The sequence below is a fragment of the Eschrichtius robustus genome, chromosome 12 (genome assembly GCF_028021215.1).
Source record: "Eschrichtius robustus isolate mEscRob2 chromosome 12, mEscRob2.pri, whole genome shotgun sequence".
NCBI lineage: Eukaryota > Metazoa > Chordata > Mammalia > Artiodactyla > Eschrichtiidae > Eschrichtius > Eschrichtius robustus.
Window position 1 is genome coordinate 46806482 of NC_090835.1, and position 27722 is coordinate 46834203.

General features: G+C 46.6%; 1 long non-coding RNA gene across 1 annotated transcript in view; it reads left to right on the plus strand.

Moving 5' to 3' along the window:
• The first annotated feature begins 6315 nt into the window (after positions 1 to 6315).
• LOC137773502 (uncharacterized) overlaps positions 6316 to 27722 on the plus strand; it is a 29793-nt gene continuing 8386 nt past the window's right edge. The window contains exons 1-2 of the long non-coding RNA XR_011075688.1: positions 6316 to 6903; positions 14642 to 14755. This is a non-coding gene — a long non-coding RNA (uncharacterized lncRNA). The remainder of the gene's footprint in view (positions 6904 to 14641; positions 14756 to 27722) is intronic.

The following is a 27722-nucleotide window of genomic DNA, read 5'->3' on the forward strand; positions in this document are numbered from 1 at the left end:
GAAATAGAAGACATAAAAGAAAACCCAAATGGAACATCTGGAGGTGGAAAATACAATAGCTGAAAAACAAATAAATTGTGAACAAAAATCATCATCTCATTGTTAGTGGAACTCGCTTTCAGGCTGTCAAGTGATAACTGAATCATCACTTCCTTGGAGATGCCTCCCTGGCTGAAACAAACTCAGTGTTCTGCGTTCGCACAGTGCTTCAACCTCCTCTTCAAAGTACTTGCCATGGTTGTAATATTTCCATTATTTGTGAGACTACCCAATGTCTGTCGTCCCTACACTGTAAGGTCCATGAGAACAGAAGCATGTTTTTGCTTACCTGTTCACCAGTGCCCGGAACGGTGCCAGGCTTCAGGAGAGCACTCAATAAATATATTATGAATGAATGAATGAACTGCTCTCATCAGCTTTGCACTGGATTCATTCAGCAGCTCTTATTTAAAGCATCACCTCTGACTGCCTTGATCAGTGTAGTGACCCAGGTTGACCACGGGCTGCGATTCTCAGATGGCTTCGTAAAATGTGCTTCCTGCAGGCACTGTTTAGTGTGAACAGATGATTCGCTGAGTGACCTGGAGTGAGTTACTTAATATTGCCGACCTTTGGTTTCCTCAGCTATTGAATGAGGATGTTGAAACAGATGATCTCTGAGAACTCTCTCAGCTCTGATGTCCCAGGATGCTGTTATGGTCCAGTCTCCAAAGATGTTCTTCCTCCCTACAGGGTCCTCACCTCCTAGTCCCCATGCCCTTGGATATGCTCTCCCTGCCTTGAGTCGGGACTTCCTGTGTGACCAACAGCATAGGATGCAGAGAACAGTGTGTGACTTCTGAAGCAAAGTCATAAAGGGCATTGTGGCTTCTGCTCTGGTCTCCTGGATTGCCAGCCACCGTGTCATGAGAACACTCAAGTAGCCCCTGGGGAGAGGTCCTCATGGAGAGGAACTAAGGCCTCCTGCCAACAGCTGTGCGAACAAACCATCTTGGAGCCAGATCCTCCAGCCCCAGTCAGGCCTTCAGCTGACTGCAGCCCAACCAACATCTGACCTTAACTTCACGAGAGATTGGAACCCGATGCACCCAGCCGGGCTGCTCCTGAGATCCTGACCCACAGAAGCTGTGAGAGATACTAATTGTTCACTGTTGGGTTTTGTTTTGTTTTGTTTTTGAGGGGATAAACATTTGCCATTTATTTATCTGACAAAAGGCTCTTATCTAGGATATGTAACTCACGGCCATAAATTGATAAAAATACCAGCCATCCACCAGGAAAAAATGGGCAGAAGATTCGAGCAGGCACTTCACAAAAAAGATAACCGAATGGGAATAAGTATCTGAAAAGGTGCTCCACATCACCACCCATGAGGAAAAGGCAAGGCAAAACCGCAATGAGATGCCACCACACATACACAGCAATGGCGAAAATCAAAACCCTGACAATGCGTACTGTTGTTTCAGACCACTAAGTTTCGTGGTAATTTGTTATGCAGCAATAGACAACTAGTACACTGGTACTGAAAGCTGTCCCTCCTTCACTCTTTCATTACTTCTGCTGTGAAGAAAACACTAACTCATTGCATAAGTGAAATCTCCAAAACAGACATCTTTCCCAGTTTGGAGAGCAATTTGGGGGCCTGGAATCTTGATCAAAAGTCTCAAGGAATACAGAAGCCCCCTTTTCTTCATTTGTCCCCCACAGATCTGATGCCACCCTGTCTTCACTAAACTGCCCCCCCCCCACCCCACTCTTTTCCTTCTTTTTTTCACCACCCAGTTTTTACTCAGTTTCAACAATTTCACTCCCACCCTGCATATGATTTTCTAGGTGACCGTGGGATACAGGTCCTGCTATCCTGAATGACTTTGCCAAGTTCCATAATCAGTTTTGAATGTCCTCACAGTACCTGTGGGCACATAGCAGGTGTTGAACAAGTATTATTATTTACTGCCTTGGTCCAGAAAGCTGACCCTGAGCAAGCATTAAGGTTCTACTGATTTGGTTAGAAGGTGCAAACCCAGGGCGATGGAGATGGAAACAAGGAAGTGAGACAAGAAGTCACGTGATGCCATGTAACATGTTACCGTGGTGGCCTTGTTTCACCGTGAGCTCCCCTGAGCAGTGAGGGGGCACCGGGTTTACTTAGTACGGAGCTTCTCTAGAAAGGCTGCAAGAAGGAATCATGATCCAGTGTCATTCACGGGAGAAGGGAACGTGGAGGAATTTATCTGCCCTGCTCCTACCTTCTACCTCCTAGGTTAACATTCACCCCAAGGGGAGTGAGCTCCCTTGCATTATCCAGCCCCGATGACTGCCCATGAAGCCAGATTCCGTGCCCTGTGGTGAGGGATTTCATCTGCGTTCAAGGTGAAGGGCATCCAGGGGCAGGTGGGACACCAGCTGAGAGAGAGAACAGTCATGGAGGAACTTATGAAGATACACAAGGTGGGTATCTCATATAGTTACCTTCTTGGCCCCTTTTCTAATTCCTTAGATACTAGCTTGCCAGCACAGCTGTAGGAAGGCCTGGCTTCTCGTTTTGACTGCATCAGTTCCTCAAATGTGTGATGTGGGCGGAGATACAGTGTGGCTGCATATTAATGGGAGCTGACCCTTGCAGGCTTCAAGACAGATGGACACGCTCAGATCCTGGCACCCTAAAATGCGAGACTTCTTTCTGCAGCCGGCTGGAAAGAAGATCTTGTCTCTCAGCTGAGGGGGGGTCTCTGAAACAGTAACAGCCACCAGCTTAGAAAATGCAATTTAATTGAGTAAAACTGGAGTTTTTGAGCAGTCCCTGGGCTGTTTTAGACAAATTAAAAGGCCCTGAAGCACCCTTTTTTTTTATTTTTATTTTTATTTTTTTGCTACAAAGAGAGGTGTTTCCTCCCAACAGTTCTTCAAACTTCTTCTTAGAATCAACCCCCGGAAACTGGCTGCAAGCAGTAGATGGAGGCCCCATGAGTCCCTCAGAATCCCAGTGTGCCAAGAGGCCCAGTCGGGCTCTCATTAACAGATGAGGATGGGTGGATGGATGGGTGGGTTGCTGGGTGGGTAAATGAATAGATGAGGTTTGTAAAACCTCAGTTTGTAAAAACCTAGGAGGCGTTGTCCAGGCACCTAACACCCTCAATGCCCCCTTTCCAGCAGGCAATCGATGAAATCACTGCTGTGGGTTTTTACTGTCTGAGTCTCTCCACCATGCATTTTTCCTGTCCCTGAGAGAGCCACCCTCTCCAATCCCCCACCCTCTGGCTTGTTATCAGCTCCATGCTGTCTCTTTGCATTAAAGTGACGAGAAGCAGCACAAAGCTGCCGACAGGAGTCTGGAGCTGTAATTTGCACTGACATTCACTGGCGTTATCCACTTATTGCCTGGTAAGCCAAATAGGAGATTTGTCTGATTTTGATCCCAGGAAGAGAAATAACAGCCCTGCTCTGCTCCTGCCATTTAAAGCAAAGCACCAGGCTGGTCCTCGGGCCCGAGTCCTGGCTGGCAACTCCCACCTTCGTGATGCGGGTATCATCTTCCTTTCCTCTGGCTGGAACTGCCTTTCAGATCTGACATCTGGCAAACACTGGATGGTTGGGGAGGGGGGAGGCCATGCCATCCTCTCAGTTGGTGACAGTACTGACCACAGGTTGCCAAGGGTCCTTAAAGGAGCCCTCCGGGGGATTTAAGTGCCCCTGGGAAGTCAGGCCCCAGCTGAAAATACCGCAGCAGCTCTCCTCTGCCTCCCCAGCCCCTGCCTTTAAACTATCCCGGCTGTAAGAGAAATGAGGCTGAATGAGAGGCTTGTGAAAAGAGCACCAAGTAGTCGGCCTGTGGGCACAGCCCACTACATAATTTACAAAATGAAAATGGGGGGCCCCTTGTTCAAAAAAGCAGGAAAAGTGTCGTTAAAGGTACTAAAATATAAGGCCTTTTCCCTTTCTTTGGTGGTCTCTCTCTGAATTGTCATAGTATTTTTTATTTGCTATGTAGTGCTGTTCCAAGTATAAGTAGATAAATAAATATTATTTATTAGCACGATCTTTACCCTTCATCTCTAGATTATACAAGGACAGTTTTAAATGCACACGGAAAAGCTTTTAACTCAGATGTGGAATCACCAAAGTGACACAATTCGTATTTCCTAACTCGTATATTCATCTCTAGTTCATCGCTACCAGAACAGTGGAAATGCTGCATCGACCTGTTCTTATTTCACTTCTTGATATACAGACTTTTTACCAACATTCTCCTCCTTCATCTTACTGACGAGTAAGGGAGGACTGAAGGGAAAAGAAACCGTGGTTGCCCTTTCTTTCCTTCTATGTCATCATTTTCAGTGTAAATAGTCAATACAGGGAAGTAACATTAAGAATGTGGTAGAGTGCCTTGACCTTTCTTAGAACGCGATCATCTTCTTTCTGCGTTTAAGGCAAGTTGTGGAGTGCCTACAGTGGCCAGGCGTGTCCAAATGCTCTGTATGCTTGAACTCATTGGATCTTCTTGACAACCCCACACAGCAGGTAAGTTACTTATATTTTTCAGAAAATAATTGGAGGCACTGGGAGGTTAAATGACTTGCCCAAAGTCCCGGAACATGCCACTGGCAGAGCCGAGATGCAGGCACGAGAGACCCGCCCACTAGGGTCTCCTGTTGATCAGGACAGATCAAGGAAAGATCTGGGGGGAGTCGCACCCTTCTCTTTACCCCTGCGTCTGTCAGGTCTATGTACCAGGGCTGGGGATTGGGGCGGGGGGGGCGGGTGGACAGGGAGCGTCTTTCCCTTCAAGTGTGAATCCATAACTTCACTTCTTTAAGATGTTACCTTTGCTCAAGCCCAGATCAAGGGGCTTACTGACATTTTAAAGATGACGAGGGGGGTGAAGTTCACAGTGGGACACCCTGGAGTCTGCTGGGTCCAGATAAGTTGGGGGAGGGCAGCTGGGGGTCTGAGGAAGCCCCTTCCTCCCAGCTGTTGTTGGACTTGGGAGTGGGGGGGTTGGCACGGGAGCCAGCCAGTGAAGCCCTGGCTTGGTTTCCCTCATGCCTCAGTGAAAGGCGCGAGTGTGCACACACGACCCAGCTCTGCCTCCGGCCACATGCTTAGAAACTGTGTCTTTTCACCCCCAGTCTCCTCTTTCTCAAAGTGACTCAAAAGTGTTCCCCACCCGCTGCCTGGAAAGGCATTGCCCGGCAGGTTCACCGGGTCAGAGGAAAAGCCCTTGGCATCCGGAACACCGGCCCGCAGACGTCAGCAGGGAGCAAGGACGGCCAGGAGGAGGGAAGTGATAACTCCCTGTCGGGCTTGGGGCTTGTGTCGGTAGGAGAGGGCAGGGAGGGTGGGGAGGGCCGGGGTCATGGAGCAGAATGAAGGGTCGGGGAGCGCACAGAGGAGGGAGGTGCAGCGTCAGATGGGCACTTTGCCCAAGGTCCCTGGGAGATGGAAGGAGCCCTGCGATGCCCAGTGGTTTTACAGCGGCCCTAAGTGGTTCATCATCACCCAGCCATCCAGCCCTGTTCAGTCATCTTTATGACATCTTTATAGCAAAGCTAGTTACCTTTGCCCCAAGTAGCGTGTGCTCTCTGGTTAGCCGTCCAAACGGGCTTATGTCAGATGGGAGCCATGTCTCCCCTCTCTTAGCACGCAGATTATGGGGCAGAAACACCCAGTCCCGCCTACCATAAAGACTTCTGTATCTGGTGCATTGGTACACAGTTGGAGGTTTGTTCCCTAAACATTCCTGCAGACACGAACTTAAATGTCCCATCATTTAGGAATTAAGAACAAAAAGTACAATCATCCCTCAGTATCCACGGGGGATTGGTTCCAGGACCCTGCGGACATCACACTCTATACATGCTCAAGTCCCTTCTGTAAAATGATGTAGGACTGGGGCCCTCCGTATCCACAGGTTCCTCATCCCCTGAATCTGGGATTGGGGATGGGGAGCCCGCAGTACAGAGGACCGACTGTACAACGTAACAGGCTATTGACTCCTACAGACTGGATGCCTGGACCTGGAGAAAGGACATCAGTGAAGGGAAGCTATGGCTTAAAGCGATGTTTTCACAATTCTGATAGCAGTTTCTTTCCACTGTTGGTTTTTCCTTTTCCCAGAATGCAGAAGGCTTTGTCTGCTTTTCTCCATCTTTGCTCTGTGTTGTCCAGTGCCTTTAGGGGAATCTTACTGATCAGCAACAGTGGGGGTGGGGGGTGGGGGGGCGCTGTGGGCAGAACTCTCTTTCCTCTCCTGTTTCCTTTTTTGGGTTGTAATGCTCTATTTCTCTCTGGATATATTGTTTGGAGACCATCAGGCATGTGTTTGATGCATGACGCAAATGTCATATGGTGTTGTTAACGTCACACAGTTGACAAAAGAAGACGAGGAAAAGGATCCCAGCAGATGGTTCGGTATTACATTTCATACTACACACAGTCCATTCCTGACGGCCCAAAGCAAACAGCAGTCACTCTGTCAGTGAAAAAGATGCAAGTTTTTCTCTTGTCTCAAGTGAGAATTCCCCATATGGCTATTTTACAGTCCTTACTCACTTCTCAGGAAATTTGCTTTTTCTTGGTTCTCTTTTTTTCTCCTCAAACATACTGATGGTCCCAAGGCTTAGGGACAATAATTGTTGCTCCTTTTCAACATAAAGGTCAGGATCCTTTGTTACAAAGCAGGTTTTGTGGCCCAGAGAAAGCTGGGCAGACATGATCTCTGCTAAAGAGCAGAGGAAAATAATTCGCTCCCCGGTTGTCACGTTTGGCCAATTTGAGTGAGAAAAGGGGGCTTGTGGGTGTAAGAGCATATGAAACCACACAATTATGGTCTCTCACTTTTCTTTTTATAGGCAGGCAAAAGAGACCCCAATATGTCAGACAGTGCTGGACCTTGAAGGGAAGGTCAGTAAAAAAATTTAAGCTGTTTTCTCCTTTTGTTTTCTGTTATCTTGTGTTAACTGTTTCTTCATAGTTATCTGTTAATATTATTTTAAGTCTCCAGCAAAGATTCTGACACTATGATGATACAGTTATGTTTATAAAATACGGGGGAACTGCTCTCGTCCTGGCTTGCTGATTTCCAGGTTTCTTCTGGCTTTAACACAGGAGAGCTGGGGTGTTGAACGCCCAGCAGTTGGAGGTTGACCCCTGGCTGGCTGACCCCCATCCCTGAGTTAATCTCCACCAGCCACCCATCAGTTTGGAAGCATCACTTGGCAGTATGGCCACCGCGGACCATTCCTTTCAAGTTGTTGTGGGTTGCCATGGAAACAAAGATGTCTCAATGTTAAAAGCAATTTCGTCCTTAATGGAAACGGTCTCTCTCTAAAGGAAAGTTAACTTGGGAACCATTAGAGTCATGCCGAGTCACCGGCCCCACTGCGCACCCCCGTCCTACTTTCTTCTGCTGGCCTGGAGGTCTTAATTTTGATGATGTATGAGGTGTCAGCCAGAAGATCTTGTGCTCTGCTGCGAAGCACTATAAAAAGGCAGATGGATGACTGTGTCATCCACAAATACCCTAGAAAGTTAAGTGTTAAACCAATGTTAATAATAAATGTTTTCTTCTGAAGTAGGTTACGGCAGTATCACTGGAGCCCTTTAAAATGTAACGAACCAATAAAATCTCAGGGAGCTGAGGGACACCTAACCCTGCCATCGTCCCTATAGTACAGTCAGGAAGGTTATTAAATGCCATCCCATCTGGTCTGCGTCTGCCTGAAACCCTTGGATGGAAAGAGGAACAGTCCCTCCAAACATCTGAGCTTGATCTCTGCAAATGAGAAATCTTGAGACCAGAAAGCCCCAGGGAATGCAGAAATGACTCTTTAAAAGTCGTTTTGAGGAAACATGGCCACTGACCCATCACACTGACTCAGCCTCCCTGCCCCTACCATTTTGCTAATGGGCTCCCTTGATTTAAATGGAAGGAAGCGAGGAAACACTCTCTGATCTAGGTCCTGCCTGATCTCCCATTGCTGGATGCTGCCTTGATCATTTAGCAAGCACTGGTCTTGACTTCTGGCTCCTGCAGGGGCTTGTCTGAAGATAGTCCCCAGGTGGCGAGCCTGGAAGAAGAACTGCATGCTTGTGTGCATAATTTGAAGCTTACTTCGCAGGGACCCATAGTTGTGCTGTCTTTGCTCAGGAAAATTCTAAGCTGAAATTCTGTATTCCAGCCCCTGTGGATATAAAGTCCTAACTCTTCCTCATCTTCTCCTGCTCCTCAGCCAATAGTGAGATTGGTGGTTGTTGCTATTGTTGTTTTCTCCTGGGAGGTCCTTCCTGGTTTAAGAAAAAGAGTCAGCATCACTGAGAAGATGAGTCAAAATGCTCCAGTGTCAAGCTGGGTTCCCCAGAAGCAGACCCTGAGGGAAGATTCTAGTGAAAGTGACTCATTAGGAAGTGTTCCATAGGGTGGGGAAACAGGACTGGGAAGGGAAGGACGACGTGATGTCAAGCCACATCCCTGGGAGGGTAATGCTGGCACAGTCCCTCAGGGGCACGGTGTAGGTGACACCTAAGCGTCCCCATCGGGGATGAGGGAGTTGGAGAGTTTATAGCCCTCTCATCGGTTAAGGGCTGCAGGGGCAGGACATACAGGGAATGCAGCCAAGGCAGTTCCAGGTGCCCGTGGTCCATCCTCTGACACAGATGCAGGTGCTGCTGGGAGTGGAAGCCTCAGGAGAGACCTCATGCTCAGAAATGCTGAACAATCTGAGATGTTGACATAGGACCGACAGTCACTGCCACACACCCCACGTACAGGAAAATAAAACAAGGAAAGGAACTCAAGGTTTACTTCCAGGTTCATTGACTTGTTTGTCACTCATTCAGTCATTCAACAAACATCATTGAGCACCTGCTATATTCGTCATTGTGCTAAATGCTGGAGCTTTAAAAAAAAAAAAAAAGGAGGAGGAGGTAGCACTGATCTCGTACCTGAGAGGCTAAGAGTGTAACAGGGTGGGGTGGGGGAATATGAACCTAATGACCATCACCCGCTCAGGTTTGGACCCAACTAGTCCTAACTTCTGTCTGGGTCTGTCCCACCTCAAAGAAGCTCTCTGTATAATGGCATAATCCAGGGGCTACAGGGCTACGCTGCTTCATGTGACTACAGCACCCAGCGATACCTGGATGAAAAGCACAACATGAGTGTGACGTATTATTAGTAATAAAAGTGGCATTTAGTGGGCTTCCCTGGTGGTGCAGTGGATAGGAATCTGCCTGCCAATGCAGGGGACACGGGTTCGAGCCCTGGTCCGGGAAGATCCCACATGCCACGGAGCAACTAAGCCCGTGGCACCATGGCTGCTGAGCCTGGGGTCTGGAGCCCACGGGCCACAACTACTGAGCCCGCACCACAACTACTGAAGCCCGCGTGCCTAGAGCCCATGCTCCGCAACAAGAGAAGCCGCTGCGATGAGAGGCCCTCGCATAGCAACGAAGAGTGGCCCCCGCTCGCCACAGCTGGAGAGGGCCTGCGCGCAGCAGCAAAGACCCAACGCAGCCGAAAATAAATAAATAAAATAATAACAATAAAATAAAATAAAAGTGGCATTTAGCAATACTGAAATAAATAAGCTGACACAGGAATTTTGCTCTGCATTTAGGGAAATGTTCTGGGTCTCCGAGGCCCTATGTCTTAGAATCAAATGCTTCCAACAGCCATAAAATATTCCTGCCCTGGTTTGTTTTAGGACTTGAGCATTTTTCTGGCATCCTTGCTTTGCTAAGTGCCCTGCTGCTTCCAAGCAGTGTGGCTGCGTGGGCGGCATTTCAGCTGCAGCTCAGGCAGGGTTACTTAAGGTCATGTCCATCTATTGCCCATGACCTACCGGCCAGGACCAGGAGGGAGGGACAAGGCATGGGAGTGACTGGAGACTAATAGCAAAACTTTTCTCGTTTGTAGGGTAAAACAGGTTAGGAAAAGTGTAAAGCAATCCTGTCCCTCCATTCCTAGGACCAAAGACTCGATGATCAAAACAGACCCTGCCAGGTAAAATATAGGGCACATAAATAAATGATGAATACTTTTTAAAGTGTAAGTATGTCCCAAATATCTCCTGGGATACACTTAGACACTTACATTAAAACATTCCTTGTTACTTATGTGAAATTCAGATGAAACTGGGCATCCTGTATTTTTCTTCTCCAGTGTTATCTGGCAACCCTACCTGCAAGGGCTTCACCAGAAGGAACTTACTCCTTTAATTCCTTATCCAGGTGGGAAATGGAAAGCCAGATATGACTGGAGGCCTCCATTTCAGGCCTTTGGGAGGTTCAGATCTCTCCAGCTGAGCCATTTATCTGAAGTCAACTTAAAATCGCTTTCTAAGATCCTCCCTCAACTGTTCCTTGGGCTGGAAACGTGGACCCCAAACTGATCTTTAACTCGCACTTCAATTCCCTAATGCCCAGCAGAAAGGCCCACCTGGAGAGGTGTTCGCGGGCAGGAAAACGGAGGCAGAGAAATGACCAAGGTGAGGATCCCTTAGCAGGGCCTCCGATTCCAGAACTTCTTATTCACATGTAATTCCTTAGATTTTTAATCTGCGATGGGCTTGCCTTAAGCTTATGAAGTAATTAGATAATGCTTTAATTTTTCTTAACTACAAGAATGAAAAGCTCATCTAAAGTTAAATGCCACGTGCAGATGTTATTTGTTCTATTCTTTATTTTTTTGATGACTCCATGTATTTATTAGTATAATACTTTTTCAACCAAAAATGCACTAAGTACAACTGATACAAAAAGTGACATTTTGACATTACCATTTTAAGCAAAGACAATTTTCTCCACACAGATTTCTAGCCAGAGAATATTACACAAAACAAATTTGAATCGCAGGCCACCAAGCCACTCAAGAGGGATGGGGAGGGAGCATTTTCTATAACTCCTCAGTGCAACCGTATCATTTTTATCTATTTCAAAGTACTGTCATGTTTTGTCTTTATTTTGCCCCTAAGGAATTTTTCATGTGTTATATCTTTCTTTGAATTGCGATTTGAGTGAAAGGTAATCATGAGTCCCAAGATGACTGAAAACTTGGTAAAGAAACTGGTTCAAAAGAAGAACTTCCTAAAAAAAAATGGCTCTCTTCTGCCCATTTTCCGTCAACCATCATCTACTGTCACCACCTCCTATTAGGCCATTCCTTGGGGAGAACTGCAAACTTTGTCGACATTACGTTTTATGTGCAAACCGCATTTATTTACTTTCAAGTTGGTGTTGATTATGTAAATTCCCCTTCTTTGTTCAGTTGCAGCAGTTCAGTAAGGGACCAGGTGCAGGCAGGCGGGCACAGGAATCTCACAGGCAGATTTTAAAGCCATAGAGAAGTATCACCAGCCCCAAACCTCAAATTTGCAGGCACTTTTTTCCTGGCATAGCCAGCCCTTTCCCGGCAGTCACCTCATTTGAGCCTTGACACCGTCTTGAGGGAGGGCACCACAAATGTCATCCAAACCCTTTGGCAGGGCCTGTCCAAAGCGACAGGGGTGGTGACAGAAACCTCATTTGTGGCCCCGGTTCTTCCCATTTGAACCCGCTGTTAAGCAGTGAACCTGGAGCCAGATTCTGGATTTTAGAGCCCAGGTCTGGGATATGCTGTTGAAGGATGCCAGTTCCTGCCTTCCATAGTCTACCTGGTGGAGGCCACAAATTCATTCCTTAAATCCTTATTGAACAAGGACGGTGTGCCGGGCACACTCCAGGTGCTGGGGACGCAGCTAGGAAAGGCAGACAAGGTTCAGGCCTCCGTGGGGCTTCCATTCTGGAGGTGGCATCAGATGGTGACAAGTGCTCTGAAGACAGGGGCAGAAGGACCAGGTGGGAGGCAGGGCTGCTTTATGGAGGGTGAACAGGAAGTTCTTTCTGGAGAGGGGATGCCTGACCAGCCAGCCTCCTGTCCTTGTGGGGCCCCAGCTCTGCAGGCAGGGCAACTGCTGAGCTCCAAGATGGGAACAGGCTTGCTGTCTGAGGGCCAGCCAGGGAGGACAGCAGGTCAGAGTGGACCCAACACGTTGGAGAGAAGGGCGATGCTGTCCGAGCACCAGGCAGGCTCAGCCCATGGTCAGGAGCTTGGATTTTATTTGAATGGTGATGGGGAAGCCGCTGGAAAGCAAATCTTAGCCCAGGTTCTCACCTTCTCCTGTAAAGATCAACAAAGAAAGAGGATGTGGGCTCAGGCACAGACAGGGCGGAGTGGAAAGTGCACGGAGACCCTCACAGGTGACGGCCAGGTGTTCCCCTCTTGAGGAGATTTGCCTCTGGAAGAGGGCGGGTAAGGCCCCTGGCTGCTGCCTGCTGTCCGAAGGTTGGTTCCTGGAGCTTGGGGTTTTCCCAGGGTGTAAAATTCCATTTCCTGAAGCTTCATGTGCTTCTCCAGAAAGCTAGTAGGTGTCCTGATGAGGTTTCAGACCCTGTAGCAGCACTTTTTAGACCCTGGTGGCCTTAACACAGGTTAGGATGGTCCCGTCTGCCTATGCAGACTGCCAAGAAAAGACATTCCAAACTGTCGTGGGGATGAACAGAGCTGAGGCCTGGCGCAGAGGCCGACTTGGGAGAAGGTCAGTTGGGCACCTTATCCAGGGGCCAGATTAAAACATTTCGACCAGTGGTTCTTAGAGTGTGGCCCCTTCATCAGCATCAAGTGGGAACTTGTTGGAAATGCTAAATCAGAAACTCAGCTTTCTGTATTTTAACAAGCACTCCAGATGATTCTAGTACTCAATATTAAGTTTGAGAACCGCTCATTTAGAAGAAAGCTGGGCAGATAGTTAAAAAAAAAAAAATTCCCGCTTTTGCTGAGACATGGCTCAAATCAGAGCAAAACCAGAAAACTTCAAGGCACGGGGATGTGGGATGTCGTCTCTGCCCCAAAATCAACCAACCACAGAGACTAATATCCAAGTTATAACTTCTCAGTCAAGCAAAACTCCATCATGAAACATATTAGTAAAGACTGATCTCTGGCTATTTCTCCCAACCAGTTTCCAAGGCCCTAGTTTATTCTTGGTGCACTCTGGATACTCCTGGAGCATTCATTCATTCATTTACTCATTCATTCTCACACTCTTAGCTGCTGAAGATACAAGATAATGAAACCCTACGTCCACCCTCAGGTAGTTTGTTTCAAGGAGAGGCATATGGCTTGCGAATGAAAAATTACAGGGCAGGGTAATAATTACTACAAGAGTGCTCTGGGCTGGGGTGGGGCTCCTCACCTAGGGCAGGAGGGAGGAGGTCGGCCAGGCTTGGAGGAACAGAAACTGCAGGGGTTAATCCAGTTCAGCCAGCCTAGTGGCTGAGTCAGATCATGACGCAGTCAGATGGGAAAGCTCCAGTTCGCAGTCCTAATTTCCCCCTGAGAACAGAATTGTCTGCAGAGTCCAAGTACACCCCATGACCACACGTGTGTGCTTGGGGCGTCAGGGGTTGACTGGAGGAGTGAGGGCACCACTGGCAGCTCCAGCCCCCAAATTACTGACCAGGGGCTGCAAATTCCCAGGGGCTGCATTACCAGCTCCTTTTCCTGATGAGTGTTCTCATTGGCCGGTCCGCCAGTTCCAAAGCCCAGCAACTCGTTCTCAGCCCCGTCACCCCAGTAGACACTCGAAAACCTCACTTCTATCCCAGCATTTTGTCCTTTTGATCAAGAAAGGACTGGGAATAAATCCCTGTCCACACAATCAAGAACCTCAGTCCTTAGCACATAGTCTTAGCAGTTCTACTCACATGCACAGCGTGGTCCTCCTTTGGTAATTCATTCATTCAAAACTATTATGCCAGGCCCTGATCCAAATGCCTCCTCTACCCAGTCATCCTGTTACTGATGGTTAATAGTTATGCGGTAATTTTTAGTCTCACTAGGAATGAAAAATGCGACGATAAACTACCATTTTTCACCCATCAAATTAGCAATACTTTGTTTTAAAGAAAATACTCAGTGCTAGCGAGGAGGCTGTGAGACGGGCAACTGCAACATCATAATTAGCAATAGAAATGCGACATCCTTTCTGGAAAGCAGTTTGACAAAAACTATTTCAATGTTAAAACTCATTAACCCAGAAGTTCATCTGGAAGTTGTTTATAAGGAAATTATCAGGGATTTAGACAAAGATTTATACCAGCTACCATTTATACCAGCCATGCACTAAATACATAAATTACCTCCTGTACCAACAAAGATTTCACCAAAACATTGTTTTTCATGGCAAAAAAATTACAAACAGGCTACATTTACAGCAATAGAGAATGTTTAAACAAATTAGAATAAGTCATAGAACACAGTATGCATTAAAAACTGTCTTTAAAGAATTTTAAATGCCATAGGAAATGTTCTTATATATACAGTATGCTTCTAACTTATAAAAATATATAATAAATATACATGCATTAAAAATAACGCAGAGAGGGACTTCCCTGGTGGACCAGTGGTTAGGACTCCCGAACTTCCACTTCAGGGAGCAACTGGTCAGGGAACTAAGATCCGCAAGCCGCGTGGCACAGCCAAAAAAAATAATAACAAAAATAACACAGAGAAATAAAATACTACTAGGTAGGATGGAAACTTACTAATGCTTCCCGCGTTTTCCTATTTTTCTACAATCGGCCTGTATCCCTTTAATAACAGGAAATGTTACAAAAATAAAAGGCGCCTGCGCGAGCACACACGTGACTTCCCCCGGGTATGAGGAACTCCTTATCGCGTTCTTCCTTCAGACAGCTGCCTCCTGGTCCAGTCTTGGTGAGTCACCCAACTCGTCTGAGTATTTAATTTTCTCTTTGCAAAATGAATGTGATAATCCCGGCCTCTCCACCTCATAAGATAGTTGTATGTTGCTGCTGCCTCCTGCCCATAAAACCCCAGGTGAATGCTAATTACTGACATTACTAACAGACCAATGCTTTCTGGGAGAGGTGAGTCCCGGTGATGGTGACATCATCAGGAAGACTCATGTAAGAAAGGAATGGTCTCCTGGGACATGAAGTCTCCTCTTCCCAGAAACCTTCGTCCTGCGTATTACTCCGCAGGTACTATTGCTGGTACCAAAGGATTTGAAAGCTCGATGGCATTCCACGGAGCGTTTGTTTCTCACTCATACATTTGAGCTGCGGTTTGGCTGATCTTGGCTGGGATCAGCTGGGTTCGGTTGAACGCTGCTGTTTGGGTCCAGGTCTGTCCCACATGCCTCTCATCCTCCCGGGACCAGCAAGCTAGCTGGGGCCTGTTCTTCTCCTGGTGACGGGGAGAGGCATAAGAGGACACGCCCAACCACACGCACATTTCGAACCACTGTATGCGTCACGTCTGCTAATATCCTCCAGCCGAGTCCAAAATCATGGGGCAGGGAAGTGTTTCCCTCCCAAGGTTGTGGGAAGATCTGCAGAGTTACACAGCAGAGGGTGTGAGTGCAGCAGAAGGTGAGGAACCGAGGCTAATGATTCAACCTAGCAGGAGGAGGGTTGGGAAGGTAAAATGAGCCACGAAGCTGTTAGCTCTGTTCAGACTGAAGGCAAGGAGGGAAAGAGATGGGAAGCCCGGGGTGTGACTTGTTGGAGGCAGCCAGGAGATGCCTACTCTGCATCCCTTGTTCATACAGCCAACAGTTACTGGGGGTTGGCCTTGGAACTTGGTGAGGCTCTGAGCTGGGACACAGTGTAGATGAGAATGAAGGCAGGACTCCATTCCCTCTAGCTGTTTTCCTGATCAACTTTCTTTCCACACCTGCAGCCCATTGCCATATTTTAAATGCCCTTTCATTTGCAACTGTCCTGCCTCTTGTGTTGCCATGGTTTTAAAAGGTGGCGTGTATTTAAAAAAATTTTTTTTTATTAAAGTCTAGGTGATTTACAATGTTGGGTTAATTACTGCTGTACAACAAAGTGACTCAGTTATACACACACACATATATACGTACATATTCTTTTTCATATTCTTTCCCATTATGGTTTATCACAGGATATTGAATGCAGTTCCCTGTGCTATATGGTAGGACCTTGTTGTTTATCCATTCTTTATATACCAGTTTGCGTCTGCTAATCCCAAAATTCCAATCCCTCTCCCACCCTCCACCCCCTTGTCAACCACCAGTCTATTCTCCATGTCCGTGATTCTGTTTCTGTTTCATAGATATGTTCATTTGTGTCATATTTTGGATTCCACATTTAAGTGCTATCATATGGTATTTGTCTTTACCTTTCTGACTTACTTCACTTAGTATGATAATCTCTAGTTGCATCCATGATGCTGCAAATGTCATTATTTCGTTCTTTTTTATGGCTGAGTAATATTCCATTGTCTACGTGTACCACATCTTTATTGATTCATCTGTTGATGGACATTTAGGTGGTTTCCATGTCTTGGCTATTGTGGATAGTGCTGCTGTGAACATAGTGCTGCATGTATCTTTTCGAATTATAGTTTTGTCTGGGTATATGCTCAGGAGTGGGATTGCCGGACCATATGGTAATTCTATTTTTAGTTTTCTGAGAAGGTGGCGTGTATTTTTATCACCTCAAGGCTGTATATCAAGCACTTCCCTCATGCGTAAACGTCTTTATGATCGGAGTTCTCCCTGGGAAAATCAAATGCATGTGTTCCCAGTCTGGACCGTCAGGACCCATCTGACGGTGTGGTCTATCATCTAGGAAGGAGGGTCCGCCTGCCAGGACAGCACCTGAGGACGGTGGGGAGTGGGGTAGCTTCTGCAGATGTGCGCCCACAGGGCTAGCTGAGGAGATGCCTCCCCGGAGACAGCAGGGATGGAGAGCTGCAGAGACAAAGCCACCACCTGGCAGCTGGGAGGCAGCTGGCCGCGCATGCTCTGGCTCCAGTGGGAGTGACAAGGCTTGAGGAAATGTTGGCTGAAGGAAGCAAACAGAACCCCACAGAGCCCTACAAGACCAAGTCCCCGACTTTCCCTTTGCACTTCTCTGTGCCGGGGTCTGAGTCTTAACAGGGATGAACAGGGCCCAGCTGGAGGAACGAAATGCACCCTGCGACCCTGGAAGATGGAAACTAGCATAAACCAAGGGCTTTACCCCAGCGGGAGAGTCTAGGGTAAGATGACTTTCTTTACTCGGAACCAGATGATTTAGCACAACGACAAAAGAGAAGTCTCCTTTTCCTTCTGAAAAGAACCGAATACATAAGAAAAAAAATACCTAGTGTGGAATTCTGTCAAATAATGGCAGATGTCCCTGTTATGTTGGCACCTGCCTTGCAGGAGCTCACTGTAACGATCAAAAGGCAAGGGTTGGGGGAGATCAGCTGGGTGCTTTGTGACCACCTAGAGGGGTGGGATGGGGAGGGTGGGAGGGAGGCTCAAGAGGGAGGGGATATGGGGATATATGTATATGTATAGCTGATTCACTTTGTTATACAGCAGAAACTAACACAACATTGTAAAGCAATTATACTCCAATAAAGATGTTTAAAAAAAAAAAAAGACAAGGGTTGGGCCCCAGTCTAATTAGGAGAAAAATCATCAGACACATCCCAAAACACCTGACCAGCCCTGCTCAAAACCATCAACGTCATGGAAAACAAGGAAAGTCAGAGAAACTGACTGCCACAGCCAAGAGAAACCTAAGGAGACATGAGGAATGCAGTAACCGGGATGGGATCTTGGAACAGAGCAAGACATTAGGTAAAAATTAAGGAAATCCAAATCAACTGTGGACTTCCGTTAATAGTAATGATCAATGCTAGTTCATTAAGTGTAACAAATATACCACCTTAATGTAAGATGTTTATAACAGGGGAAACTGGATGCAGGATGTATTGGAACCGTCTGTGCTATCTTCTTAATTTTTCTATAAATCTAAAACTGTTCTAAAAAAATAAAGTCTATTAAAAAATCAATTCAAGAGTTGAAAGCACAGACATGGAAACCAGGCTGCCTGGGGTCCAGTGCCGGCTCCTCCTCACCCTGGGTAAGCCGCTTAACCCTTTCTGCCATGCCTCAAGTTTCCTCGCCGTAAAATGGGAATAATCATAGGACCTCTGATTGTCCTGGGGACTAAATGAGTTAAAACTTGTTAAACTCGGGAAGAGTGCTTGGCACCAAATAAGTGCTACGTGTGCTTATTTAGTACGTAAATAAAACTGAAGATGTGGGTTCACCTCACATGTTCTGTAAAACAGGAGGAAGCGTACATTCGCTGAGTTTTAATTTTTCTTAAAAAAAAAAGGAGCATGCTTAGGGCTCAGTTTGGGCTCCACTGTCCCAGAAATCCCATGACCCTGCCCCTTCCCTCTGGCTTGGCCTGAATTGGGTTCTTCCTGTTCTTTCTCCCAATGGTTTCCCATTCTTTGCCAGGTTCAGACGGGGTGACTCAGCCTGGAAACCTCCCGTCAGGAGGCACATCACCACGGGCAGATCCACCGCTCTCTTGCCTGTCCTAGCTCTTCCTTCTTCCCCGGGAGGGTCCTACTGCACCTGCGTTCCAGCAATACCCCCAGACACCTCCCTCAGACACGTGGCCCCAACCCCTCAGTCCCTCCTACCTGTGCGGATGCCCTTCCAGCTTGGAGAGCTTTGGTAAAGAGGGAACATCACCGCCCAACAGGATGCCTGGGAAATGCATGTGTTCCTTATTGCTCAGGAAGAGGTCTTGCTGAAGAACAATCCTGAACTTTGTCCAAATGGTTGAAAGCTTGACACGAGTCATCTTCCTGTGAGCATCTGAAAAAAGCCTGTGTCCAAGCAGAACTGGAAGCACAGATCTGCTGTTTCCTTTAGTCAAGACCTTGAATTCCTGGAGCTGTTTCCTGCCCCACTCATGGCCACGGTCCCTCTCAGGGGCTGCCAGGTAAAATGGAAGCCAAGCACTGCAGTGTGGCAGGGACAGAAAATCTAAAGGATCCAAGCCTCTACAGGATGAGGCTGAATCTCCCAGTACTCTTCCCTGGTGGGTTCCCCCACTTGTTTCTAAAGAGGCTTATTTCTTGTCCAAAATCCTGAGACACTGGTGAAGGGGGTCATTAATAGGACCCTCATTTTACAGGTGAGGAAGCCAAGTCCTTCCGGAGACACAAAAGATTTCAGGCATGTTTCCTGTTTAGAGAAGGGGTTGCAATTCCTCATCCACATTCTAGCCAGGGTTAGCTTGTTTGCTTTGCTTTTCTTTGCCAGCACTTGGCAGTGACCTACATAGACCACATGCCTAATAATAACTTGAGCTTTATTAGCACCCAACATTCAAGGGCCTCTGGGGATTTGGCAAAAGGCAGTATTTAGTAAATCATCTGCTTATACCTCTGGGGCAGCCTTTGAAGAGAAGAGGCTGCCAGCTGGGAGTATCGGCACAGCCGTCACTTGTCTGACTTTTTTCTTTTTCATTTATTTATCTGGAAGTCTCTAAGACCATGGCTCACTTGTAAAGGTTGATATTTGAGATAGATAACAACTAGGCTGGCTCAGGTATCGGCCAATCAGAATGGATTTTGGCCAAGGGTACCCAACCAAGGCCCTACCCCCACTCCTGCCCCTGATTGGCCAGGCATTGTCCCTAAAGCTGCAGGTTTAGGGGAAGGTCTAGGGAGTTCCAGGGAAGGAGCCTAGGTGGTCAAGGTAGTGGGTCAATAGCTGTACCAAGTGACAGGGAAGTAATTCAGTATTTAACCAGCTGACTGTCAACCCTGTATGTACCCATATTCTCAGTTCCTGGGAAGTACAGATCCATGCCACGTGGCTTAACGTTCTCCTAAACGTCCATGATGGTTAACCATAGCAGGCTAAGGAGTAGAGATGTTTGGATTCAAGAGCCTTGGGGATTTCATTTTACTGCATCTTACCTCCCCTTTGGTCCCCTGGAGCTGGAGCTGGATCAGGTGTAAGAAGAAGAGTGGGTGCAAGTCACAAGTGATAGCACGAGATGATCAAAGTTAGGGAAGCCCAAGAGGGCCCCTAAGTCCAAAGGTCGGTGTAGAATTCGATGTGAGAGACAGGATAGAACAGGGCAGTTGCTGGGAAGATCTAGGACAAGAGGGTCGAGGGGGTCAGAGGGTCTAAACTCACTGCCTCGAAAGCTCCATCACTCCTTGCCAGGGAAGCTTAACTGTGGTTTACAATGTACGGAAGGGTAGAGCTACTCAGTCCTCAACAGTTCTTAGAACTTCCTTGTGAAAACATTTCCCCAATGTTTGCAACTCACCCAGCAAGCTCTTTCGAGAAAAGTTATCTCAGAGGCCAAAGCTGATACTTAAGAAGGACCTTCATTGTTTGAAGGGCTGCTTCCCACTGGGAAAAAGCATGATTTAGATGGGTGGTCTTTTCCATCACAGAGTCCAAATTCTCTAGGACTCTGGCCACCTCAGAGCAGGGTAGCTTTATAAATTTTTACCAGTAAAGTAAGTCTAATAGAGCCATTTTCGAAGTGGTCTCAAAGGCCACTGGAGATGCAAGAATTCTCCTGATGGATGCAAATTGCTTTCCAAACATATGAGTCCTTTCTGCTCTTCTGGGTGAATGCCACGCAATCCTCCAGCTGTCATTTAGGGAGAACTAATCGCTTTCTACTATTAACTTATTAAGTGAATCATTAAGGGTGACTGAATTTGGAATTCATGAACCAAAATGAGCGTGTGACCAGAATACTTTTATTCAGCATTTATCCAAAATTCTATCATCTATGCAACATGTGGCCACTTGCAAAGCTCCTGCTGTGCGTGCAAAACTGTAAACAGCCAAATGCCCACACTTAGGAGGAAACAAGTTTTGTTTTCTCTCTTAGCAGTTGCTGCTACTGTGTTATCCACGTGGTTGGTTTTAGGTTTTCTGATCTTCTCTAAGATATTTGCCACATCAGTATTTGGGGCCCGTAATTTTCTAGTGACTAAATTGGAAGATACATTGTGGTTCAAATAGGAATCATCATACCCCAGTTGCAAAAGCAAATGTTTACATAATGCTACCCCCTCTCCCCAAAAGCAAACTGCTTATACGTTGACACTTTGTTATTATGAACAAGTCCCATTGTTTCTTCCACTGGAAAGCGTAAAAGGATAGAATAGATGGACAATGAGGTCTCTTGCCTCACCTAAGTGGGTTGAAGTGAAAAAAAAGATGGAAAGTTATTGCTCTTCTCAGGGAAGGTTTTTCAAATGTAATTTTATTTTTTAAATAGGTTATAAATTCCTGTGATTTAAAAGTCAACATCAAAAGTTATAATTGAGAAGTTTCCCTCTCTCTGCTACCCAGTCTGCTTGGATCCTCCACTCCACCCCCGGAAGTCATCATCACTTCAGTAGTTCCTTGTATATCTTTCCACTGTTTCTTTGTGCAAATAGAGGTATTCATATTTTCCTCTTACAGGGAGGTTTGAAATATTTCACTAATACTCAAAGCTCCCCTGACCCCACACTAGGAGGTAAAGTTAAATATGGTAGATAAATTCAGAAGTGACTCCAGAAGACTGAAATTGCATCTGAAGTCTATCTTCCTAGGACCGTCCGTAGCACTGGTGTTTTTTTATATACCTGGCTCTTGGGAAAATGATGGACTAGAATTTTCTCCCGACTCCCCGGCTCTGCTTTCACACTCCGCCTCCTCCCGTGTCAACAGCCCCACAAAAGTTTCTGACAAAGGTGCACCTTTTGTTCTATTCCCCACGCCCACCTCCCACAAACACACCTTTGTAGGGTCCCGTCACCTCCGTGCCTGTGGGGACGGGTAAATGGCTTCTAATGTATATACAGTATTCCAGGAAGCAATGGCTGGCTCCTTCAATTCAAGGGTTCTTCCAAATGGAAATAGGCCTTCAACATGGGGCTAATGGGAAAACTAGATACTGGAGGATGTCCTAAATGTACAATATTCAACTTACTGATGGAGTGCTTATTATATGCCAGGTGCTATGGGCGGGTGCCAGGTAGAAGGGTGAGTAGGACACGGTGCCTGCCCTCATGGACCTCATGAGGAGAGTTACAACACGGAAGAGCCGCGAGGGTGCAGAGCTCAGAGAGGGCTTCAAAGCCGAGATAAGAGGGGCAGGTAGACTCAGCCAGGCGGTGAGCGGGGGTCTGAGGCAACATCATGTGCAGAGGCCTCTGGGGTGAAAAAGTCAGGATTCCTTCCTCCTCTGCTACAACTTCCTTTCCAAGCAGGACCTCGTGGAGGTAATTCTGGTGACAAAAGGAGTGATTTTAATGGAGATGTAGGGGCGGTAGGAGTTGGAGGTGCTTGGGAGTGTGTGGAGGTGTGCGGCACATCACAACGCGTGGACACGGGCCTGGGGCAGTTCTGAGCCAGGTCAGGTGAGGGGGGTGCTACTGGGAGTCAGGAAATTAGATGCCTTCTTGCCCCGGGACCCCCAAGTTTATTCCAGGCTCTACTTCATACATTGCTTTGGAAACCTCAGAAAATAGCATGGCCATGGGAGCTTCAAGGGAAAGGTCTTGACATACCAAGGAGTCAGAAGGTGAGGCAGTCCAGTTCCCAACAGAAAACAGATGGCACGTTGAAAACAGGGTAACCTGGGGAGGGATTATTTATGAAAGTGTGGGCGGGGGAGGGGGGCAGGGAACAACCAGTGCTGCAGTAGCTGGGGCTTTACCACCCAGAGCCCTACCACCCGGGGCCCAAAGGAAGGAGATTAGGAACAGTTACCAGAGCCTGTGGGGGGCGAGTGCCTTGTTTGGCTCCTGGGTCTTGAAAGGAGCAGTGACCTTCGGCAGAGGTGACCTTGCAGAGGGGGAGTGAGGGGAATAAATTCCCAGCCACACTGTCCTTGCCCCTGCCAGGCCTGCCTTATAGCCGAACCCTGCCATACGAGAGGACGCGGGGCCTGTCGTGAGGCTCCAGGCACAGGGAAGCGTGGGGCGGGCATCTGCAGGGGCACAGGAGGCAAGAAGGAAACCCACCAAGTCCTCGCTGTGGCTTGAGGTGGCAGGAGACCGGACAAGATTGCTTTTCTTTATGCTCTTCTCCATTTTTCTAAGAGTCTCAAAATGAGCACATATGACTCCCGATTGGAGAAACGATGATTTTTAATTTAAAAAGGCAAAACCACAAACCACATCAGTAGCAATAACAACAAGGAATGTGTCCCAAAGAGACCCCCCCCCCCCGGGAGTACCAATGCTTTCATTACTTAGAGCGGGAAAGGGAGGCCTCACCAAAAATTCTGTCCCACTCTGAACAGCCAGCTGACCTTTTCCCACCGGACGCCGACCACAAACAAAGCACGTGGAACCGGCGCTCTCAACCGAGTTCTTGGGAAGAAGAGTCACTGGGTCCTGAAGAAAGTGACACCCAAGCCCTTCCTGTTTCTCTGAAGCAAACCTTGTGTGGGCGGGTTGGGGGTAGGGGGTGGTCATAGGGGAAGATGCTCAGCTTTCCAGGGACATGGGTTCAAGTCCTGGCCCAGCCGCTTCATCATGGGGGAGCCTCAAGCATTTACAGGCTCTGAGTCTTGTATTCAAGTGACCGTGAGTGTGATGATGATCCTTCGCTCTAAGAGTCATTGTGAGGGTTCACGACCTTGTAAATGGTAAGAATCTCTACAAATATTCCTTGTAAATGAAGGAGAGCAGTGCACAAAGGTAATCACCACCACAAAAGGCAAGAACAAATACATCCGCGGCCTCTAGGAGGCCTGAGGCCTGTAGCCCAGCTCATGCGTGGACAGAACACAACCTTGGTGAATTAAAGAGAAACACAGCACCAGAGCCCACTGGGAGGGATTTCTCTATTTCCCATCAGATGGTCTTTCTCTCTCCAGTCTTCTCCTGTTTCTCTGCTTTCTCCACCCCTCAGCTCCCTGGAGTCCCTGTGCCCAGGACCTGGCTAGGAGTCTCTCGTGGGAGTCTCTCCCTACGTGCAAGGTGGAGGTAGACCCTCAGATTTAGGACTTGCAGAGACTTCAGAGGTCAGCACCTATGATGCCCACCTTTCTCTTGCTACCTTGACTGCCTTTGGCGTGTAATTTCAGTGTGGGATTGTTCTAAAAGGCCCCTGTCCCATGAGGGAGGGACAAGACAGATGAGGCCAGTGAAAACCAAGAGGAACCGAGAGAAGAATCATGGCAGAAGAAGGTATGAAAAGAAGGCAAAATAAGGAAATGGGAAATTCATGATAAAGACTGGAAATGTGATCACACTTTCACAGTCATTCTCAATCCCTTTGACATTTGGCGCCATGGGGTCCCAGGCTCTTGCAGCCAGAGCCTGAAGGGTTTAGGGCTGGAGAGAAATGCAGTGGCCAAGGAAAACTCTTGTCAGGTGCCACCCCCTTCCCAGAGCCTCCCCACCTCTTACACCTCTGACCATGACCCAGTGGACAGAAGGAGCACCCAAGCCACACCTGGACCTCCTGGTGCTTGAAAGCACTGACCTTGTGTTCCTCCCCAATTTAAACTATGGGATCTGACCTACAACTAGTGGTGTTTGTCCTTGGTACAGGGGAAAGATGGGTGGTGGGTACAGGAGTCCAGAAACAGAGAAAAAGGTATGAAAGTGGAGCACTTATTTTTCCTGAAAGATGGGGGAGTGGCTAAAATTGTGGATTCTGGAATCAGACTGAGAAGGTCCAAATCCCATCTCTTCTGCTTCCCGTCAAGGTCACCCCCTTACTTAGCTACCTGAGCCCTCTGATCTATCACTATAAGTGGGATGACCAGACCGGATGTGCTCCCTAGGGGGCTGCAGTGTCAAATACACAGCATCAACTTGGACACATTCTTGCCTTAAAAAAAAAAAAAAAAATCCTGAAATTAATCAAGCCTCTAGATGTCTTACCAGTTTACAGGGAGTAAAGGGGACTGAAGAACAAATTAAGCAACACTACAAGGAAGCAAGCAGCCCAGTCCAGAACATGGGACATCCTACAAAATAAATGACCTGGTGTCTTCAACAAACCAACTGCAAGGAAATGAAAATTTACAAAGGAGTGGAGACTGTTACAGAACAGAAGGGACCATCAAAACAAAAGTGTGAGCCTTGTTTGGATCCTGATTTGAAAAAAACCCCTAAAGAGACATCTTTAAGAGAACTAACCTGATATTAAGGAATAACTGTTAATTTTGTGGATAACGGCATGGTGGTTATATTTCTAAAACATCCTTTCTAACTACAGACACGCACTGAAGCACTTACGGGTAAAATGACAGGATGTCTGGGATTTGGAGGGTCAGGGGCAGAGTTAAAATTGTTGGAGCTGAGTGATGAGTGCCTGAGTTTTCATTTTATTCTTCTGTCTATATTGCATATTTTTGAAAATTTTCATCACAAAACATTTTAATAGAGCCTCAGATATATGACTACAATGGCGTTAGTTTGGATCAGACACCTTTGTTAGGACCTCAGCATCCGTAGGGCTTACCCTTGATTGGGGGCATGCCTCGGGGCGGGGTTCCACCCAGCTTTGACTTGCTTCACTTCCAGAGCAAGCCATGTGTCTCTCTGACCTGTGGCCTGGGATGCCAGCCAGAGCCTGCTCAGGACACCCCTCCCCCCCCCACCGGGCCGTGAGGAGCCCACAAGTGCAGGGGAGTCAGTGCCTGTGGGCGGTAAGGCCAGGTGCCTTGTTTTAAAGGTGCATAAACTGTGGCTGTGTGAAGTGCAGGGACCCCTTCATGACAGCTGGCTGGGGACAGAGCTGGACGAGGGATTCTGTCTTGAGGCCTTCCACGGTACCCAGCGGAGGGCTCTGCCCACAGGTGGCCCTCGATAAGGATGTTGTGCATGAGTAAAGAAATGCCAGGGTCAAAAGAAGAGAGACCATAACAACACAACACAATGAACAATAGAGGTTCAAAAAAATAGGTCTATTTTGCTTTATATGACTGATTTTAATGTTTTAAAGTTGAAATATAGTTGATTTACAGTATTGTGTTACTTTCAGGTGTACAGCAGTGATTCAGATATATATATATATGTTATATATATTATATATATATATTTTTTCAGACTCTTTTCCATTATAGGTTATGATAAGATATTGAATATAATTCCCTGTGCTCTACAGTAGGTTCTTGTTGTTTATCTGTTTTATATATAGTAGTGTTATCTGTTAATCCCATACTCCTCATTTATCTCCCTGCCCCTTTCCCCTTCGGTAACCATAAGTTTGTTTTCTCTGTAACTGTGTTGTTTTCCATGACTGCTTTTAAAAATCCCAAAATGTCATTTGAGAAAATGAGTAATTATAAAGGAAGACAGTCCTTCACCCCACAGCAATACACTTCTGCAAAGGTGGTAAAGCACCAAGCTTACTGTTCCTTAGCTCTGCCTTCAACAGAGCTAAGGGGCAGTAACGAACCCCAGCATCCGTGCACATAGATGAACGTGGGAACAGGTATGTGTGCTCCATATTTTTGCAGATAAAAATAGCTCATGAGCCTGGAAGAACAATCTGCTTTAATTCTAGGAATTTGAAAAAACACTTGTAGCCAAGAAGAGATTCTCTGTTTTGAAGATAATTGGCATTTCCCCCCCAACCACAAATATTTTAAATATTAACATAAGTGAGATAACATGCAGAGGCAACGCCTCAGGCCCCAGTCCTGTGACCATGGGAATTCATTCCTTCTCCCCTTCTCTCCCTTTTCACTGTCTCCTGGGACATCCAGGGAGCTGTGATTGAATCTGTAGAATTGCTAAATTCTAAAAAATAAGCTTCTTGTCTCTCAGGTTAAGATATGCAAAAGATAATCCATATCCTCTTTTTTTGTGTGTGTACAGAGCTAGGTAGAAAATATTTTTTTTGGAAGAAACCTGGCAAGAAGAAAGCTAGTTGAGGGATGGAGGTTCCCACTGCGTGGATAACCTGTTTAGCCAGCACCAGATGGCTTGGAGGGCGGGTAATGAGATCCAAAGTGCTCTCTATCTAGGTCAGCGTTGAATCCAGTCCAGGTCGCAAATCACAGAGAGTTGTTTGGCCAGATGTGTGTTCAGAGGCCGATGGAAACGAGAGGATGTTCTGAGACCCAGATATATTTGAATTTGGGTCTAATTTGGCTCCTTTGGGGGCCTGACTTCTCAGATGGAGCTGTCGTGGAAGGAAAGCTTTGTATATAGGATGGATATGCAACTGTAGTTCTTTCCCAAAAGATTACAGAATGTCATTGACTTTCCAGGACTTTAAAGAAAAACATAGTGTCTAGTGTAAACTGGAACATCGGGAATCTCCTCATACATGGAAGATGAGTGTAAATTATTACAACTTTTCTACAGATAAATTTGACCATGCATATAAAAAAATCCTAACAGTTTGCAAAGCATTTGCCTAGCATTCTACTTCTAGGAGTTTATTCTAAGGATATAATCAACCATGTGCCCTAAGATCTTTAGTAATAATAATAATAATAGTAATAATTTTTTCCAATAATAGCGCAATGAACTAATCTTACTGTCCAACAATAGGGGATTTAAAAAAAATGATGGTACAATGTAATATCTTCAGTCACTAAGAAAAATATTGTAGATATATATTTATTGACATAGAAAGATGTCTGTGGCCTATTGCTAAGTGGTAAAAAGCTGGTTATACAATAGTCTGAGGCCATATTTGCTTTTCAAAAGCTTTTTACACACACATGCATGTGCATACGAACATACACGTGTATGTGCTTAGAAAAATATACAAAAGGTTAGTCACGGTTATCTCTGGGTGATAGAATAACAGGCAGTTTTTCTTCCCTTCTTTTTAGTTTCTTTTCTGAATTTATAATAAACAAGCATTTACTTTTATGTCTTTTATTGAAAGGTA